Source organism: Ochlerotatus camptorhynchus, unplaced genomic scaffold (assembly GCF_037179485.1).
Source record: "Ochlerotatus camptorhynchus isolate MF236.1 unplaced genomic scaffold, CSIRO-AGI_Acam_v1.1 ptg000088l, whole genome shotgun sequence".
NCBI classification, from domain to species: Eukaryota; Metazoa; Arthropoda; class Insecta; order Diptera; family Culicidae; genus Ochlerotatus; species Ochlerotatus camptorhynchus.
Genome location: NW_027040578.1, coordinates 333,501 through 353,779, shown reverse-complemented (window position 1 = coordinate 353,779; position 20,279 = coordinate 333,501).

Here is a 20,279-nt window from a genome sequence, read left to right as displayed (position 1 = left end):
CCATATTTAAAAATGAAGAAGAAGAAGAACCAAAAAGGTATCGCGATATCACAACTACTTAAAAAGGTAGCGCGCGGTCTCACGCACACTTTTGTGCATATGGAGAACTCTATAACGTGTCGCTTTGTTTTCACCAGTATCGCATCTCCCCGCATGGTCCAATACATATTAGATTAGGTTGGGTCATAATTAGGGTGATCCAAAATTTTGTAAATAGTATATATCCATATTTTTTTTTTCTTGATTTTTTTTCTCGTACTATTTTTAAGTAGAGCATAGTTAGGGTGATCCAAAAAAAAATTTTTTTGGTATATATTTTTTTTTCTTTTTCTTGTTTTTTTTTTCTTTTGTGTTACTCTTTAGTAGAGTAAAACTATATAATTTTTTTTGTATTTTTTTATTTATTTATTTTTTTTGCATTGTTTTTTATTTTTGATACTATTTGAAATTATTGTAATTATTTGTAAAATATTTATTAAAAACACTATTGCGGCGATATTTAACCGCAATGGATGAAAATGATAAAGGCGGGGGATGGTCGCTTTCCATCTCAGACGACGAAACTCTTAATTCCACCTCACACGAAAGTCTCGAGGAAGTTGTGGAAATGGAAACCCTTGACGTTCCATTTGACTCGCTCTCCAGCAAAAATACTGGAGCATATCCCAAGAAAAGGTATCGCCCACAACCCTCTCCCCCACCATCTCCTCCTCGCCCACCTGCACCCCCCACACCATTGCCCCCAAAAATCTCTGCGCTCCCCCGCCTAAAAGCTTACCCAGAAGCCTCAAAAGGCCCATGGGTCAAACAAAAACCTTTGAACATTCCGAGGATCTCTAAGGATCTAACAACACATTTTTCGGCCGTTAACGATGTTTTCAAGGTAACACCAATAAAACTGCGCGTTACCGTTGATGACCGGAAGCAGGCTAACCAAATTGTTGCGTGCGAGCTTTTTTCATTGGAATACCGAGTCTACATACCCAGTAGTGAGGTAGAAATTGAAGGAGTGGTCACCGAAGCGAGTTTGACTAGTGATGATTTCTTGGGTCCCGATTCCTTCGGAATCTTTAAAAACCGTGCCCTGCCGAAGGTGAAGATATTGGACTGCCTTCAAATGCAGTCAGTATCCGTAGTAGGCTCCAAAAAAACTTATTCCTTGTCAAACTCGTTTCGTGTGACCTTTTCGGGTTCAGCGTTACCTCACTACGTCGCTATTGGCAAGGTTCGGCTGCCTGTACGTCTGTTTGTACCTCGGGTAATGAACTGCACGAAATGTAAACAACTTGGTCATACATCGGACTACTGCTCGAACAAACCACGCTGTGATCAGTGTGGCGAGCAACATCAAGAGGGCCCTTGCGGTGCTCCTCAAAAATGCGTGTACTGCAAGGAAAGCCTGCATACCCTGACTGACTGCCCGAGGTACAAACAGCAGGGAGAAAAACTTAAGCGGTCTCTGCAAGCTCGCTCCAAGAGAACACTAGCAGAACTCTTGAAGAATACCGCTTCATCTTCTCAGACCACACCAAAAAGCAGTAACACGTTCTCCATTTTGACAGTTGATGATCTAGACTCTGACTCAGAGGTCGGTGAGGGTAGTCCGTTTGTCTTTAAAGGCAATACGAGAAAACGAGCAAAAAAACACACCACCGAAAAGCCTCGTAAGGCCACTCGTACGGACCACCCTTCCACCTTGGAAAAATCAAGAGGTAACGGAAATGCACCGAAGCCCATTCCACCGGGTTTTCAACCTTGTAATTATGACAAGAACTTTCCGTCACTTCCAGGATCATCTAAAACCCCAGATGTCCCAGTTTTTCGGCCAGAAAATCAGCTGAATAATCAGCAAGAACATGCCCCCATGTTCATGTTTTCTGGTATTGTGGATAGCTTCTTCAGTATATTCAATATCTCTGACTCAACGAGGAGCATTATTAATTTAGTGCTGCCAATGGTGAAAACTCTTTTGAAGCAACTAGCTTCTAGGTGGTCCTTCCTTGCATCGATCATATCCTTTGATGGATAATTCTCCGAATGAGGTCGGGGATATGATCTCTGTTCTTCAGTGGAACTGTAGAAGTCTGATGCCAAAACTTGACACATTTAAATTTTTAGTTAACAATTTACTTTCTGATGCATTTGCCCTTTGTGAAACATGGCTCTCTTCAGACAACGATCTTGCTTTCCACGATTTCAACATTATTCGCCTTGATCGGGCAGATTCGTATGGAAGGGTGCTTCTGGGGATCAACAAGCTCCATTCCTTCTACAGAATCGATCTGCCTTCGGTGACAGGCATTGAAGTTGTTGCATGTCAGGTTAATATTCGAGGTAAATGCCTCAGTATTGCCTCAGTATATCTTCCACCGCGAACTGCGATTTCTCGTCAAAGTTTCTCGGATATCTGCACGGCTATGCCGGAGCCACGGTTGATCTTGGGAGATTTTAACTCTCACGGTACAGGCTGGGGGGAACTGTACGACGACAACCGCTCAACCTTGATATACGACATGTGCGACTTCTTCAAAATGACAATTTTGAACACCGGGGAAGCAACACGAGTAGCCAAACCTCCAGCAAAAATAAGCAGATTAGACCTCTCACTTTGTTCGAGTTCACTATCATTGGATTGCTCGTGGAAAGTAATTCAAGATCCCTACGGTAGTGACCATTTGCCAATCAAAATTTCTATTACCAATGGTTCATCTTCTACACGCTCGGTCGACATCGCGTACGATCTTACGAAAAACATTGACTGGCGAAAATTCGCGACCTCGGTTCTTGATGCCAGTCAATCGGTTGACGTACTTCCTCCGCTGGACGAGTACTCCTTTCTCGCGCGTGTCATCATCGATTGCGCGCTGCGAGCACAGACGAAACGTATTCCGGGTGTTTCCGTTCGGAAGCGACCTCCCACCCCGTGGTGGGATAAGGAATGCACCGACGCGAACAGCGAGAAGTCCGCCGCGTTTAAACGCTTCCGCAAACACGGTAAGGTCGAGGATTTCGAGCGGTACACCGACCTCGAGAAAACCTTTAAGGGCTTGACTAAAGCCAAAAAACGCGGTTACTGGCGTCGGTTCGTCGATGGTTTGTCGCGAGAGACTTCCATGAGAACACTCTGGAATGTCGGCAGGAGAATGCGAAACGCGTCATCACCGATTAACGAAGACAAGGAGTACTCGGACAGTTGGATATTCAGCTTCGCGCGGAAAGTTTGCCCGGATTCGGTGTCGGTTCAAACCAACGTTCGTGATCGTCCGTCGGGTAATAACGAAATAGATTCCTCGTTTTCGATGGTGGAATTCTCACTTGCTCTCCTTTCATGTAACAATTCAGCTCCAGGAATGGATAGAATCAAGTTCAACTTGCTTAAAAATCTCCCAGACGTCGCGAAGAGACGCTTGTTGAACTTATTCAATCAATTTCTGGAGCACAACATTGTTCCGGATGACTGGAGGCAAGTAATCGCCATTCGAAAACCCGGTAAACCCGCGTCGGATTATAACTCGTACCGTCCCATCGCGATGCTGTCTTGTATACGGAAATTGTTCGAGAAAATGATTCTTTTTCGTCTAGACCAATGGGTCGAGTCGAATGGTTTACTTTCAGATACGCAATTTGGATTTCGGAGAGGCAAAGGAACGAGCGACTGTCTTGCGTTGCTTTCAACTGAAATTCAACTGGCCTATGCGCAAAAACAGCAAATGGGTTCAGTTTTCTTGGATATTAAGGGGGCTTTTGATTCTGTTTGTATCGATGTCCTTTCGGATAAACTCCACGATAGTGGGCTTTCACCAATTATGAACAACTATTTGAGCAACTTGTTGTCTGAGAAATATATGAGCTTTTCTCATGGAAACTCGACAACTTCACGAATTAGTTACATGGGTCTCCCCCAGGGTTCATGTTTAAGCCCCCTTCTTTATAATTTCTATGTCAAAGACATTGATGGTTGTCTTGATGGAATCTGCTCGCTAAGGCATCTTGCAGATGATGGCGTTGTGTCCGTTATAGGGCCAAGTGCACCGGACCTGCAAGGACCATTGCAAGATACCTTAGCCAATTTGTCTACTTGGGCTATGCAGCTGGGTATCGAATTCTCTCCGGAGAAAACTGAGTTGGTTGTTTTTTCTAGGAAGCATCATCCTGCACAGTTACAGCTTCAACTAAAGGGTAGAACAATCACTCAAAGTATATCTTTCAAGTATTTAGGTGTCTGGTTCGATTCCAAAAGCACGTGGGGAAAACATATTGCGTATGTGAAACAAAAATGCCAACAAAGAATCAATTTTCTTCGTACAATTACCGGAACTTGGTGGGGAGCACACCCGGAAGATCTGATCAGGTTATATCGAACAACCATCTTGTCGGTTCTAGAGTACGGTAGCTTCTGCTTTCAATCCGCGGCGAAAACACATATCTTGAAGCTGCAACGGGTTCAATACCGTTGCCTCCGAATCGCGCTTGGCTGTATGCACTCGACGCATACGATGAGCCTCGAAGTACTCGCGGGTGTTCTCCCACTGACAGATCGTTTCGCGGAACTGTCCTTCCGGTTTCTTATCCGTTGTGAAGTAATGAACCCATTGGTAATAGAAAACTTTGAGAAGCTGCTCGACAGAAATCATCAAACAAGATTCATGAGTCTCTATTACGAGTACATGACGCTGGAGATTGGCCCTTCTTCATTCAATTCCTCTCGTGTTTGCCTCCAAGACTTTTATAGTTCCTCTGTAAATTTTGATCTGACCATGTTGCAAGAAATCCGTGGAATACCAGATCACCATCGGTCGATGGTTGTTCCCTTAATTTTTGCAAACAAGTACCACCATGTCAGTAACAATAAGAGTTTTTTCACAGATGGGTCAACTATAAACGCTTCCACTGGATTTGGAGTATTCAACGAATTTCATAGCGCCTCATATCAACTGCAAAAACCCTGTTCCGTATACGTTGCGGAACTAGCAGCCATATTCTACGCAGTAGAGCAAATTGCCTCACTACCATCTGATCACTATTTTATTTTTACAGATAGCCTTAGCTCGTTGGAGGCTATTCGATCAATGAGGCCGATGAAGCACTCCTCGTATTTCCTTACCGAAATCCGAGCAAAATTGAGTACTTTATCTAACTGCTCCTATACCATCACCTTAGTTTGGGTCCCATCTCATTGCTCAATTCCGGGTAATGAGAAAGCGGACTCGCTAGCTAAGGTGGGCGCTATGGAAGGCGATATTTTTGATCGACAAATCGCCTTTGCGGAATTTTTCTCAATTACCCGTCAGCACGTCCTCACCAACTGGCAACAAAAATGGAATGAGAGTGATCTGGGAAGATGGTTACATTCTATTCTCCCACAGGTGTCGAACAAGCCATGGTTCAAAGGATTGGACATGAGCCGTGACTTTATACGGGTCATATCAAGGCTCATGTCCAATCACTACTCGTTAGACTCGCATTTCTTCCGAATCGGGCTCGCAGGCAGCAATTTGTGCGCTTGTGGTAGTGGCTATCACGATATCGACCACGTGCTTTGGTCATGCACTTTACATTGTGTTGCTAGATCCGAGTTATCCGCATCCCTCAGGGCCCGAGGAAAACAACCTTTGCGGCCCGTTAGAGACATCTTGGCGAGCCGAGATCTCGAATATTTTAATTTAATTTATGTGTTTTTAAAACGGATCGATCTGAGGATTTAGTAGTTAGTGTCATCTTGTGTTCCCCCAAGTTGTTAGCTGCCCATCGGTGTACCCCCATGTTTGTCTTTTTCATCAGTTGGTTGCTTAGTTCGAGATCAAGAGCACATTGCTCTCCAAACCTTGTGTTCTCAATCCCTACCCTGCCATCCATTTGTTAAAATGTGTTACCCCTAACCTCGAGATAGCCGCGAGTAATCGGCCCCCGCTTTACTAACGTTAGTTTTAAGAAACTTTGTAATCTAAACAATGAATATCGGCTCCGCAAAGCTACGGCAAATGAGCCTGGAAAAATAAACGCATTATAAAAAAAAAAACTTGCTTTCGGAGAGTTTTTAGATTTTCAGGCGCTTTCATTATTTTTTTTGAATGTTCAGAGTATTTAAAGGATGACTAGAGATCTTCAAAGGAGTCTCCTTAATCAATTACTGGAACTTTCAAGAATTTCCGGGAAATTATAGATAATTCAAAAAATCTCAGGAATGTTTCAAACATTTAAGGAATAAATACTGCGGGATTTTGAGGAAAATACATCAACATCAGGAAAATTGTTCGAACGTTAAGGAACTTCTGAGAAGTTCTTGAAAATTTAGGGAACATTGTCATGGAGGAACGAAAACTTCAGGTAAGTCCAGAGAAGCTTCCATGACCTTAAGTTTCGAAAACTTTAGGAAATTTTAAGAACTTGTAGATACAATGTAGAATGTAGCGACGCTTAGCGTGTAGTGGTAAGCGTGATTACCTCTCAATCCAAAGGGCCTGGGTTCAATTCCAGTTGGCGCCGTCGGGATTTTCTGAGGCATAAATCTCTGATCACGGCTTCCTTCGGAAGGGAAATAAAGCCGTTGGACCCTGGTCCATGAGTCCATTGATGGGTCGATAGGTAGGAGGTGTGGGAACGTCTCCCTAGCGTCGGTAGCATTTTTACTCAGTACTGAAAATAAATAAAAAAAATGTAGAAAGGTCTATTCAGTATAGGTGACAGTATCACGGATCACATTTTCCCAGAACACCTTCAGCACACCTCGTAGATCAGACCGGAGACACGTTTGAAAACCCACGGCGAGCCAGACTACTGCTTTTGCTGCTTCTGCTGTCTGCTCATCACGGCGTCTGAAGCGAAAATGAGTTGAGGCTTTTTTTGCCATTTAAATGATCTTTATTTCTTGTGATTGTGTGGTTTACATGTATGAATTTTTTAAGTGACACAGATGCGTCTTTTCAACTTTAGTACATTTGAGATTTTAATTATTATTTACAGTTACTAGTCCTATCAGGCCTATTTTAAAGTATGACCACCTTGGTGGGATTGGTTTGATTTGAATTGGAAAAAGGAGACTACTTATAACTACTATTTACAACTACAACTAACCTACAACTACTATGTACACCTAACCTACTATATACAAATTGCTTATCAAAGCATGTTCTGATAAATTACATTTTTGTGCAAATTTAGTCTTAATTTCGTTAATTTTGGAATCTATTTTGGCAATGCCTGCCTCTTCATGTAAATTTGTTATTCTAGTGTCGAAAGGATGATCAAGAACCATCCTCAGCACTCTATTCTGAGCTACCTGAATTTTGTTCCTGTGAGTCTGTGCACATGATTCCCACACCGGAGCTGCGTAGAGGATCGCAGGTGCTACGATTTGTTTGTAGACGGCCAGTTTGTTCACCCTTGAGAGGCGGGATCTGCGGCAAATCAGCGGATACAGACTCCTAACCAAGGCGGAACACTTGACTACGGTTTTCTCCACATGCGAGCGGAATAGGAGCTTTTCGTCAAACAACATCCCGAGATAGGTTACTTCGGCGGACCACTCAACCCTTGTGCCATCCATGATTACAGTACAAGAGGGAGCCGGTTTTAGTTTGGGTGATTGCCGATGGAGGAACATGATTGTTTGTGTTTTGGAAGCATTGATTTTGATTTTCCACGTGGTGGCATAATCAGCAAAGGCGTTAAGGCATCGTTGAAATTTGTTCGTTATTTCGCGAGGCATCCTTCCTTTGACGGCTATTGCGGTATCATCTGCGAACAGGAAAAACACGGAACCGTCTCCAAGGGGAGGAATGTCGGAAGTGTAAATGCTGTAAAGCAAGGGGCCCAGCAGACTGCCTTGCGGGACTCCTGCTGGGATGGAAAACGTGTCTGAAAGACAACCATTCAACGATACCTTAAACGACCTTTGCTGGAGGTTGCTACGGGTGATTTTAACCAGATGTAATGGAATGTTGAAGTTACAAAGCTTGTATACAAGCCCATTGTGCCAGACATTATCAAACGCTTTCTCAACGTCTAACAAGGCCATGGCTGTAGACTTGGATACAGCTTTGTTACTTCGGATGTTATTCATCACCCGCACTAGCTGGTGATTGGTGGAGTATGAGTTGAGGCTAGACAGCAGCGTTGTTTTATATCTTTTTAGGTTTAAGCAGAACGATGTGCAACCAAGTGGTACTTGATTATGACGACTGCGTTTGGGAACTACGTTTATTTCATTAAAACAGTGAAAAAATTATCACTTTTTATTTGTACTTTGAATAATGCTATTACCACTTTTTCAATAGTTTCTTGTTGAAAATCATCAGTTGAAAGCATTGCGTAGACATACTTCTGATCGATTGGTGATAAAATTATTGAAATGGATCTAGGGGCAGCTGAGTTATTAATGTTCAAAATCTTTCATAATTTTGTTTCATGTTCCATTTTCGGTTTTCACAAAGTGTACCCCAGTATAGAAATTAAAAACGTAGTCCTACGTCAAAAGATGTTGAGACGTAGTAAGTTTATATAGTTCAGAATCTACGATCCCAGACTAAGAAGACTAAGAGACTAAGATTTTGTATTTTGAAGATCCAAACTAAAAATATAAATTTAGCGATTTCTACACAACCTGGGAGTTGAAGAAAACAAATAACAGAAATTCAAACAGAAATAAATTTGAAGGACTTGACAAGTTGGATCTGCTATTGGTGGAAATTTAAATCACACTGGTGATACTTTGAAGAAGCCTTAGCGTGAAACTTCAAAAGCACAAATGTCAATGTCACACCTCCGCCACATCGGTGGGCGCCTGGGTTAAGACATTTCGATTAACCAATCTTACCTCACAGTCTGGTAACCTTCTCTGTGGATGGATATGCCCGAGATAGGCATTCTTGGTTGGGAAGAATTTTGCCAAGTTGGCACATGCTCTTCAATTTTCCAGTCTGACCAACATCGTTCGCCCACATCGATAGCAATCGTTTGTATTCACCATAGAGTAGACGCTCGTGGATATACCGTGATTAATTATTCCGCTCATGCATCCTAGGGGCCGATTCCGGCGATGGGTTTAATCGTCAAGGTACAACCGAATCTGATCACGTATTGCCGTTGGTAAGTACCCTTGTCCGGCGGGTAGGATGAACCGGTCGAGCACTCAATTTTTCGCATATTTTCGTTTGTGCCTTGCCAAACGAGAATGTCTATATGAGTATCGAGCCAAAACATATCGAATATATTTTTTCATAGAAGCATCAGATTCCAAGGTGTGTACGTTCCTATGTAAACACACCTTACATCAGCCGGTGAATTTCGCCGGTTATTGGGTGGAACTGTTGCATGTCCTCGCAAAAGTGCTCCGTCATCCTCCGTGCAGCTCTACTGCTGCCTTTTTTCCATGGCAACTTTATGGCTGAAACGATGCGACTAAATGTAGCTATGGTAGATAGCCGCTTTTTTAGTCACCGTCGGTGGAAGTGGTGTCTAGCCTGAATCATGTCGCGAACATACAGCACACTAATATATTACATAGAAAACGTTGATCCCGTTCGCAGGTGACCCAATTCAGGGTAGCTCATGCAACTGTGCCGAACTGGCTGAGGGGAGTTTTATGTGGTTCATTTCACAACTCCGAATACAAACCTATTATGAGCAAACGATGTATAATGATATCGTTGCCGCAGTTTGTCACGTGATGTGTAAGGTTACCCAAGTTAAAACCAATCGGGAAGCACATGATTGTCTAGTAACAAAAACGTTAATGTGGTTTACTTTATGGCCGGTTCGGACAAGTTCGCTGAACGTTATGTTCATCCTAGTATTCAAAACTCTGATTAATCTACCTACCGATGACAAGTGCGTTTCTCGTATTAAATTATATAGCATGCCTAAGTATCAATTGTGGTTTTATGAGGGTTCTGTAGACCATGATTCAGATTTTTAGAATGCTTTAACACCTCAATAAAACTTGCAATGTTACTTGGGTGGGTATTACAGTAGTTCAACTAATCGATTTTGATACACTCAGCTCAATGGATTCCAAATCAGGTCCTGATCATTATCATAAAATTTGAGGTTATTTAGTTACGATCTCATACTGCACTGGCCCTTTGAAGTTTAAATGGGGAATTACTATTCTTATCGCCTATAGGATAGAGCACCCAAGTAACATTTTAAGTTTTATGAAATACTACAAAGAAAATATAAAACAACATTCATAAAACCCTGGTCAAGGCTATTTTGTCATTAATGCATCCACCAAAACTTCATTAAGACTCGAATATGTCTAGTTCGCCCACCCTGGAGAAGGTTCGGAAGGGTGTATTCTAGAAGCTCTTCAATATTGATTTACTGCAAAAAGTTTGTATGACGAACGCATTGAGAACCATTTGAAAGCTACAACAAAAGCTATTTAGCAACAATTAAAACCATTTCCGAGCCATTTCCCTTAGCCGCATGCTAAATCCACTAGGAAAGCATCGATCAAGATAGAAAAGTATATATGAATCCGATCTTAACAAAATATTTAAAATAAAACTGAAGGTATAACAATCTTGTTGAATATAAAAATATATTACAATAATTCTCATTAAGTGGCCGAAGTGACGAACCAGCCAGTGGCTGAAAGTCACTCTAATAAAGAAAAAAAAAATCATTAAGTGGCCTAGTTTTAAATGCCTTATTAAATTTTATGTGAAATGAACGTGAAAACGCTCTCGTAAAACGCCGATTTGACTAATTATTTTACATTGAAAAAACAAAATCTTCAGATCGAGCTTGGCCGAGATTTTATTTATGATTTTCGCATTTAAATGTTTGCTCATTGCTAAATTTACTAAGGAAGTATAAGGCCTGTACTCGAAAAAAATGCACCAGACAAAAGTGTTCGTCAAAAATTTGTTTTTAAGTAGGATTTTCTTGAAACTTTCAGGGAATTAACTAATACATATGGATTATGTTTCGGCATAATTACTTTATTCAATTTCCTTTCCATCGCTGAAAGCCCGCACCTTTCCCTCAAGAGCCCCATTACATTTTGTGCAATGGTGGAGCCGACCTTTTTGGTCATTTTCATCCATTATTTCTTCAACTCCAGCTCGTTCTTAAGCACGTTGGACGATTTTCAAACTTTGGCCTTCATTATGGCCCAAAATCTTTCCACCGGACGAATCTCTGGTGAATTTGGGGGGTTGGCGGTTTTTGGTACAAAAACAACGTTATTGTCTCTGTACCAGTCCAACGTCGATCGCGCGCAATGGCATGATGCCAGGTCCGGCCAAAATATTGTCTCGCCTCCGTGGGACCGCAGGAAGGGCAACACACGCTTCTGGAGGCACTCGGTGCGGTAAATTTCGCTGTTGATAGTACCCATTGTGATGTACGGTTTACTCAGTTTACCGCATTGGCATATGGCCTGCCAGAGCAAGTATTTTTTGGCGAATTTGTCCACTTTCTTCTTCCTTATGTCTTCCGGAACATCAAACCGTGATTTGGCAACGTAGAACTCCAGCCCCGGTATCTGATTTGCGTCTGCCTTGATGTAGGTTTCGTCATCCATAACCACACTCATCGGTTTCGTTAACCACTCTCGATACAGCTTCCTTGCGCGGGATTTCGCCGCCGTGTTTTGTTGATCACGCCGGTTAGGTGCCTTCCGGATCTTGAATACATGAAGACCAGCTCGTTTCATGGTTTCCTGAACGAACCAGGCGGTACTATTTTCCTTCAGAGCCGCGTCGCGAATCGAAAGGTTCGGATTACGCTTGAAATAATCCAATACCTTCCGGGCCTTCACAGGGTCAGCTGTCTTCGATTTTCTTCCACTTCCAGCCCGCCGCTCGGTCGTCTGGGACTCCTTAAACGATTTAACCACCCGAGACACAGTTGTATGGGTGATTCCCAGTTGTCTTCCGATCCATCTCATGGTCGCAGTCGGATTTTCCATGACGGCGCGCAAAATTCTCCGGCGATTTTCTTCTTGTTTCGATGACATCTCAATAACCACTGAACCGATTGTTATGAAATTTTGCACATGTAAAAATTTCACTCCAAACTAGTTATACCCAGATTATCAACAATTTTTACCCACGGATAAAAAGTTACACACGGATAAAAATGGTGCATTTTTTTCGAGTACAAGCCTTAGATTGAAAATCGAAGATTGTAAAAAAACAAGCAAACTAAATGTAACATGGCGGTGTTAAAGTTGATTTTCATGAGTCATTTGGGTCAGATTTACGGCAGCATTTATGGAGGCAAGTTGCCTGCAAAAAGTTAAACGTTAAAGTTTGTTTATCTTTTCTTCCAATAGATTAGGAACAGCTTGCGATACTTTTTTTTCCTTGATTTGTTTTCCGTCGATCTTATTTCCCGTGCTGAGCACCAATGCTACTGACGCCAGGGAGGCAGCTCCCACACCTGGACACTACCTATCGACCCATTAACTCATGAACCGGGGACCAACGGCTTTAGGCCTGATCAGAGATTTTATAGCTCAGAGAATCCCGGCGCGCCGACTGGGATTGAACCCAGGACTGCTGGGTGAGAGGTAATCACGCTTATCACTACACCACCGGCGCCGCTAGTTTGCGATACTTTTTTTAACTCTTTATTTGTTCCAAATTCAAAATATATTACATTTCATTTTAACCTAGGTGCTCCAGTTACTACAGTAACTTTTTTTCCTTTTGGTTTGTTTTTTCCATCGATCTTGTTTTCCGTGCTGAGCAGCGATGTCAACATTCCAGTTTTTTTACACCTAAAAAAGTTGGGACACCCTTGTTTATTTAAATACCTTTAGGTTTTGTAACAAGTATGTTCACTCAAAAAATAGTTAATTTTCGAAAGTATTTTTTGAGCTAACAAAAATGTTACAGATCCTAACGGTATTGAAATAAACAAGGGTGTCTCAAACTTTTTTAGGTGTAAAAAAACTGGAATGTTGACAACGCTGGTACTGAGCACCAATGCTACCGACGTGCCAGGAAGGCAGCTCCCACACCTGGACCCTACCTATCGACCCATCAACTCATGAACCGGGGAAATATTATAAGTTGAGTTTTGGAAGCGTTGGGAGAAATCTTCCATTTTTGTAAATAAGAAGAGAAAATATCTAAACTTTTCTGCAATCTACTGCACGAAGACTTCAGCAGAAATGCCTGTGTCATTGGCGAACAAAGATTTGTGGCAACCTTGAGGCAAATCATGGAGGTCCGAAGTGAAAATGTTATAGAATATAGACTCAAGAATGCTACCCTGAGGAACTCCTGCTCTAACAGGTAGTCGATCAGATTTGGAATTTTGATATTTTACCTACAGAGTTCTGTCAGTTAAATAATTTTGAACTAATTTCGTAATAAAGAGTGGAAAATTAAACTTTATCAATTTAGCAATCAAACCTTCATGCCAAACACTGTCGAATGCTTTTTCTATGTCTAGAAGAGCAACTCCAGTTGACCAGCTTTCAGATTTGTTTGAACAAATTAAATTGGTTATAATCGCTTATTAATTTGTTTTTGCAAATCCCGCTAGATAACTTTCATGGCAGGATCGCATGTTCTTTGATATTGTCTCCTACGGACATTTTTAAGACGGATCAAGAGCTGAAGATCGTCGTCTATTATAATTGAATCGAATTTAACCTCGCATTTTGATACTGAGGCAGCTCTTGCTTCAACTATAGAAGTAGTTAAAGATTCATAATTAATTTCATCTTCGGTTTGCAAAGGTATGTTTAAATCAAAGCTTTATTCCATAAATGATCGATATTGCTCCCAATCAGCTATGGCAATTGAAAGTAGAGCTGTTGGGATTAGAAATTATTTCTTGGGATATTTCAAAAGTTCCTGGAAGGTGATCAGAACCGAAGTCAGCATGGACAACCAATTGGCTGCAAAGTTGACATTAATCAGTTAAGACCAAATCAAAGTTGAGGGATTTATTGCTGAAGAAAAGCATGTTGGACTGTTTGGATATTGAATAGTATAGTACAGAAAAAATATCAAACAGAATTTTACCATTGGAATGGCTTTGAGCTTTATTCCATGAGCGGTGTTTTGCATTAAAGTCACTAATAATGAAGAATTTAGACCTATGACAGGTAAGTTTCTGAAGGTCACCCTTGAGAAAATTCTTTTGCTGGCCTACGCATTGGAATAGCAAATAGGCAGCTATAAACGTAAGTTGTCCAAATTTTGTTTCAACAGAAACTCCCAAAGTTTCAAAAACTTTGGTTTCGAATGAAGAAAGAATTTTATGTTTGATTCGTCTATGAACAATGGCCACGCCACCACAGGCTCCATCAAGACGATCATTTCTATAAATGAAATTATTTGCGTCCCTCTTAGCCTTATGGTAAGGTTTAAGGAACGTTTCAGTTATAACGGCTATATGCACGTTATGAACTCCCATAAAGCTAAATAGCTTGTCTTCATTATCTTTAAGAGATCGAGCATTCCAATTTAAAATATTTAACATACATTATTTATACATTACTGAATTTCAAAGTCATGACAATATTTTTCGAAAATTTTACCCCAATTTGAATAACATCAAACATGGAGTTAGATTTAAGCATATCAGTAATCATTAGACTGATGCAAAATTTGAAATTTTCGCTCCACAGTGCTCAAACGGTTCCAAATTGGGCCCTGATTAGCCTCCCAAAACTTGTACTCATTTAGTAAGAAACTGACTTGGCACAAACCATTTGAAGTTTATATGGGAATTACTATGGAGAAACCACAATTTCGGTTCATATCTATCTCAACATTCACCAGTTCATTCTACTTTAAAAATGATAACTGAGCTTGTTTAAAATTTTCTCAGCTACAACTTTGTTCAAGACCACTATTGGATCAAATGTAAGGAACAAAAATTATTTAGGATTCAAGTTACTGATGTCTTATGATTATGCCCAATCAACTGTTCAGCAGGCAACATTGGTGTTTATGGCGCGTAGAATAGAGGACAAAAATCATGGCTACTATGTCATACTGCATAATACAGTGTTGCCCACAATACAGTTGCTTAATCTTGCCATTAGATTATGAATCTCTTAAACAATTAATAACTATTTCATTTGACGTTTGGCTGAAAAACGATTTTCTGCAAAGTTGTAACTGATAGAAATTCCCATAAGAATAGCAATAGAATTTGTTAACATATATAAACAGGCTAGAAGACAATGAACAAAAAGTTTTGTTTTCCTATAGTCATTTCTATATAAACTTCAAATGGTTTGTGCCAAGTCAGTTTCTCACTAAATGAGTTCAAGTTTTCTGGGAGGCTAATCAGGGCCCAATTTGGAATTTTGCATTAGTCTAGTAATCATGTCAATTAATGATTTCTGTAAAATTTCCATTTTAGGAGCAGTAATGCTTCCTAAGTCAAAATTATCAAAATTTCCATTAGAATTATGTTGGCTAGTATTTTGATTTCTACCCGTTGCAATAGCAGCATTGGTAGCTCGCTGAACATTGTTAGCAGCGAGGGGATCAGGTATAGATGAAGTATTTGAAGCAGGGGTGATATTTGTACCTACGGGTACGAATGTAGAATTTGTTCCTCGCTGACCGTTGTTAACAGGAGAACGTGGAGTGTTTCCTACTTGTCACTTAGAACGAGATTTTAGGATCGCTTTGCGAGTCTTACATTCCCAAAATTTGGATTTGTGGGTTTCAACCCCAATTTGAACATTTAAATTTCTTAGGATCTTCCTTCACAGGACAGTCGTCCTTTGTGTGAGAGGAATCACCAGAATTCATGCAATTTTTTGTTCCGTGACCCCATACCTAGCACTTAGGTTTTGGAAATTTCACTTCCCACTTCACTCGGACATGGAGCATAAGACTAGCTTTTTTTAGGGCCTTAAGGTTGTTTAGTTCACTACCCTAATAAACAAATAGCATAAACGAACTGTATCCCGAATTGGTAAACTATCACACAAATGGCTTGGATGATACCCCGAACACGTCGTTAAGCTCTCTTTTATGGTTATTTTTATTAGGGTGAACTAAATAAAAATCATTAGAAATCCCGTTGCGCGAATCGCCAGGACGGGATTTCATTTTCATTTTGATTATTTGGAGTGGCACAACTCCAAGTAATTTTGCCAGTTCACCTTTGATCTGATCCAGGGATTCACCACTGGGCAGTCCTTTCATGACAACGTTGAACACACGTTCAGTTTTGGTGTCGTAAGTAAAACATTTATGCTGCTTCTCAGTAAGATACTTGAGAAAACGACATTCACCCAGACGGCCAATTTGCAGTGAAAACTTAAATTTCACGAAGTTCAAAAGTTCCGTGCGAAGAGCATGGAAATCGGAAGTGGGAATCTTTTCCTTCTTGACATTAAGCCGGGAAAGTTTACTAGGATTTTTCCTGGATGATGGATCATTCTCATCTTTCGTGAGAAAATCAAATTGATTGCTCAAATTAATTTCATCAGAAGGAGGATCAAGAGATTGACCTTTTCTTTTGCGCTTAGGCGCCATTACGGCAGTCTCGAAGAGGAATTTTCCAAATCGATATCCAAGAAGGATTACCTCGGGTAGAGTTCAAACAAAGATCGAAGAGGAATAAGAGTAAAAAAAGGTAGAACATTTACAGGTATATTGAGCACTGAAAAGTGCTGTTTAAATCTGTTATAGCTTTAGGTAGTAGTAACACTTCCTTAAGCAAAAAGGAAATACACGGCAAAAGAGCACGATGCGGACTGTTGACGTTTGGTGGTGTATTAAGGTGTTTCGCTGTGAGATCCTTATTCTCGCTACCACTTCGAAACTTTAAGTGCACAAATATCAGCTTCCACGGCACGCACCACAATGGAACTGTTACTCCACGTTTGCTGCGCTGCAGCATACATACAGTAGCAATTTCAGGTGAAATGGGGCACTAATTTCCGAGATTTGTGTAATTGAAAATTCGAGGTGGAAGTGCATTTATAACCTACGTGGTGGCCATTTGTGGACTCTACAAGGAATCACCTTAAAAAGGCCTATTAACAGCTCAAATAACACATATTACAAATCCGGAAGATAATAACCGCTGGGACAGTATTATACATATATTTTTTTTCGCGTCAAAAATATGTGGAAACAGGCCCGGATTACTGCAAAATCGATACAGAAAACGAAATATTCCACGTGGATGACGATTTCAAGCACCTGCGGTGGATAAATTAATCAGGGAAAGTGAAAAAAATATGTAATAGTCAGTGCTGCGTGCTGTCAATAATGGCAATTGACGTAAGGTATTGGGCACTGAAATTCACTTCCGATACTGACATTCGTAGTAAGCATGATATCAGGCGGTGGCTTTGATATTACTATCCATATGAATATCACTAGGGAAAAGATGAAAATCTTAATTTTATCTCAATAAATCAACTTTTTGTATAACCGTTGCATTGTTTAAATATTACTGATGAGTTTTCTAAAGATCGGTACTCAATTACCTGGCGTATATAAGAAAAATTGCGGCAGAATTTTGAATATCAGTGGTCCCTTTACGATGTCAATGTCATTTGCGCACTAACATTGAGGAGAAGGATATTGACATTCTTACTGTGTGAACTGATACTGACATCAGGTGGCTAGTGATGTTCAGCATTTTGTAGGTATATATTGATATTGATATTTTGCAATACTGCACAGTGGTGCAAAGGGCCAAATCCATGAATTTTTTTCATTAGCATCTTTTACAGTGGTTTTTTTTTTTCAATAGGGTGTCTTCAGAAGAGTTTTTATAATTGACAAGACCAATTGAATGAAGTTAAGTTTTAGTTCGAAACTTTACCACAGGTGGTGCTGCAAAATCTATCTTTTTAGTTTGACCAGATAGAGATATAAAGTCTTCAGCTAAGTTGTAGGTTGCTTCATAACTAAAAAAACTTTGTAGAAGACGCCATGTCTCCATCTGCTTGAGATTTTTAGTTGTGAAGTGTTTTTTATAGAAGGCCCTCAAAAATCCGTTTTTTGTAAATATTTCCGAAATTATTTGTTTTAGAAGACTATAATGTTCTGCAACTTTTCAATAATCAATAAAATACACAAATTTGCTCAAGAAAAAAAGGTTCTATTTGCAAAACACAAAATGTTATAGGCAATATCAGCTCAAAAATAGCCAAATTTCAAGCATCCACAAACTTCAAAGAGGCAAAAAGGGGCAGTGAAAGCACAGACAAACAGACATAACACTCGCAAGATGTACATCGAACAAGCATTTATCGGTCAATTTAAAAGTATCTTAGTTGGTTGTACCGCCACCTGTGGCGCTCATAGTCAATTCCCTTCCGTTTGACGTTTTCACACTACCGGCATCTGTTCAGCGTACTACCCACCACAGTGTACTCAGCAGATGGCGGATATGTTTTTTTTTTGTAATTACTTTATTTGTACAGGCTCAATCGAATAAACTTTACAGAGTCGAGTTATCCTTTGCGTTATACATTATTACTGTCTTATATTTAAAGTTAAAGGAACTGGACCGAGTACTCGCGGTCGTCTCGAGGTTAGTGGAGATTTACAATTTTTTGGATGGGAAAAGGAAAGAATGAGGTTTTAAATGTGGCTTACGATATAACTATTTAATTAATCCTAAAGCATGAAATTATTTCTATTCATCTTGAAAACAAACATTGAAAAAAAAAACCCCAGACGTACAAAACACAAACTAAACACAAGGTTAATCAAACTTAGAATCTAAGGTTAATATCCTTAAAGTAAACATATATGAGTTTCATAAACTCCAGATTGCGTCTAGCCAAAATATCCCGAACTGGAACATTAGGTTGTCTACCTCGAGCCCGAAGGGAATCATAAAAATGTGATCTGGGATATGTTTTAGCGACGATGTTTTAAAGTGAGAAATATTCAATGTGTTATGTCTGTTTGTCTGTGGTGAAAGTACTATCATTTCATCTAGTAATCATTTGTATCCCGTTGTGTTTTGTGTGTTTGTTTTTGAGATGCCAAAGCAACCCATAATTGCCATTTTTTAACTGTAATTCGAGCGTTATGATACAAAACGTTCGTTGCATTTGCGTTCATCAGAGTAACGCCGGTGCTGTTAAAAAAATTCTGATTCACGGATCTAAAGTTGTGGAAAGCTTTCTAGTTCCAATAGGCTAATTGTCGGAACAGGCTTAAGAAAGTCGTAATAAAGACTTATACCCCGTATCATGTTATATAGGCTGTCTTGCAATGAGCACTCATACATAGGATTTCCAGCGAAAACTAGATGATATAAGCCGTCTGTACAGGGTATTAATATTTGCTTCTATTATTCTACGGTTTGTGTGTCTCAAAAGAGCCCCAAGTTTTACTTCAGCTGAAGTTTCTGAGATCAGCAAAGATTCTTTTACGGGGTTACAACTTCTCTTTGCATCCAACACTTTGTGGTATGAAGGATGAAGGTTTGCGTTGCGCTGAACGGAACCTTTACGCAATCTTTCATATTGATTTTTCGTCAGATTCAGATCCATGACAAGAGCTTCATTATTTGTAAACGGAACAAGAGATTTAGAAACTTTACGTTACAATGACGACACTTGCGTTGCTCTTGATGGACTCCTTTATGTAATATCTTGCACAATAGTCGCGGAATCGTATTTACCCTCCTCTCTTAGTTTTATTTGAGTATCATATGCTAACTTAGCCGTTGGATATTTGTTCCTTAAATCCGATGTCTTCCGCCTTTTTACAACTTCGCTGCTGTCTTCGAATGCCAGTAACTTTCTGCCACGTTTAGCAGGTGAGGATGACGAAGGAATGCCATTAATACTTTTCGAAGGGGTAAAGTAATCGTTGCTATATACTTTTTCTTCGGTTCGGTTATGTTTTTGCCATAGCTTTTGAAAATATTTACACATCGATAGTACAATTGGTTTAGCTTCTATGACAGCTGCTACCATGAGCTCAGGTCCAATTCCATAATGAGTGAAAACTTCGTTGCAAACGGAGGCAACCTTTTCATCTCCTAAGGAGTTTTCCAAATTGAAAACAGCTTTCGTTTATCTATTTCAACTGAAATAGAGAATCTATAACCTCATTTTAATGTTGTTCAGTATATTTGACTGGTAGTTGCTCAAAAACCATTCCCCAGCAATAAAACACAAAAATTACATGAATGCAGAATATCTAGAAAACAAAACGCAATACCATTCATATAAGTAAACAATATTTGACTTACCTTCTGTGCAGTCAAAATTTTCAGAATGTTATTTGCAAACGTATTTTACTCTGATGAACGAACGTTCTGTACCATAATGCTCGAATGACAGTTAAAAATGGCAATCATGGCCT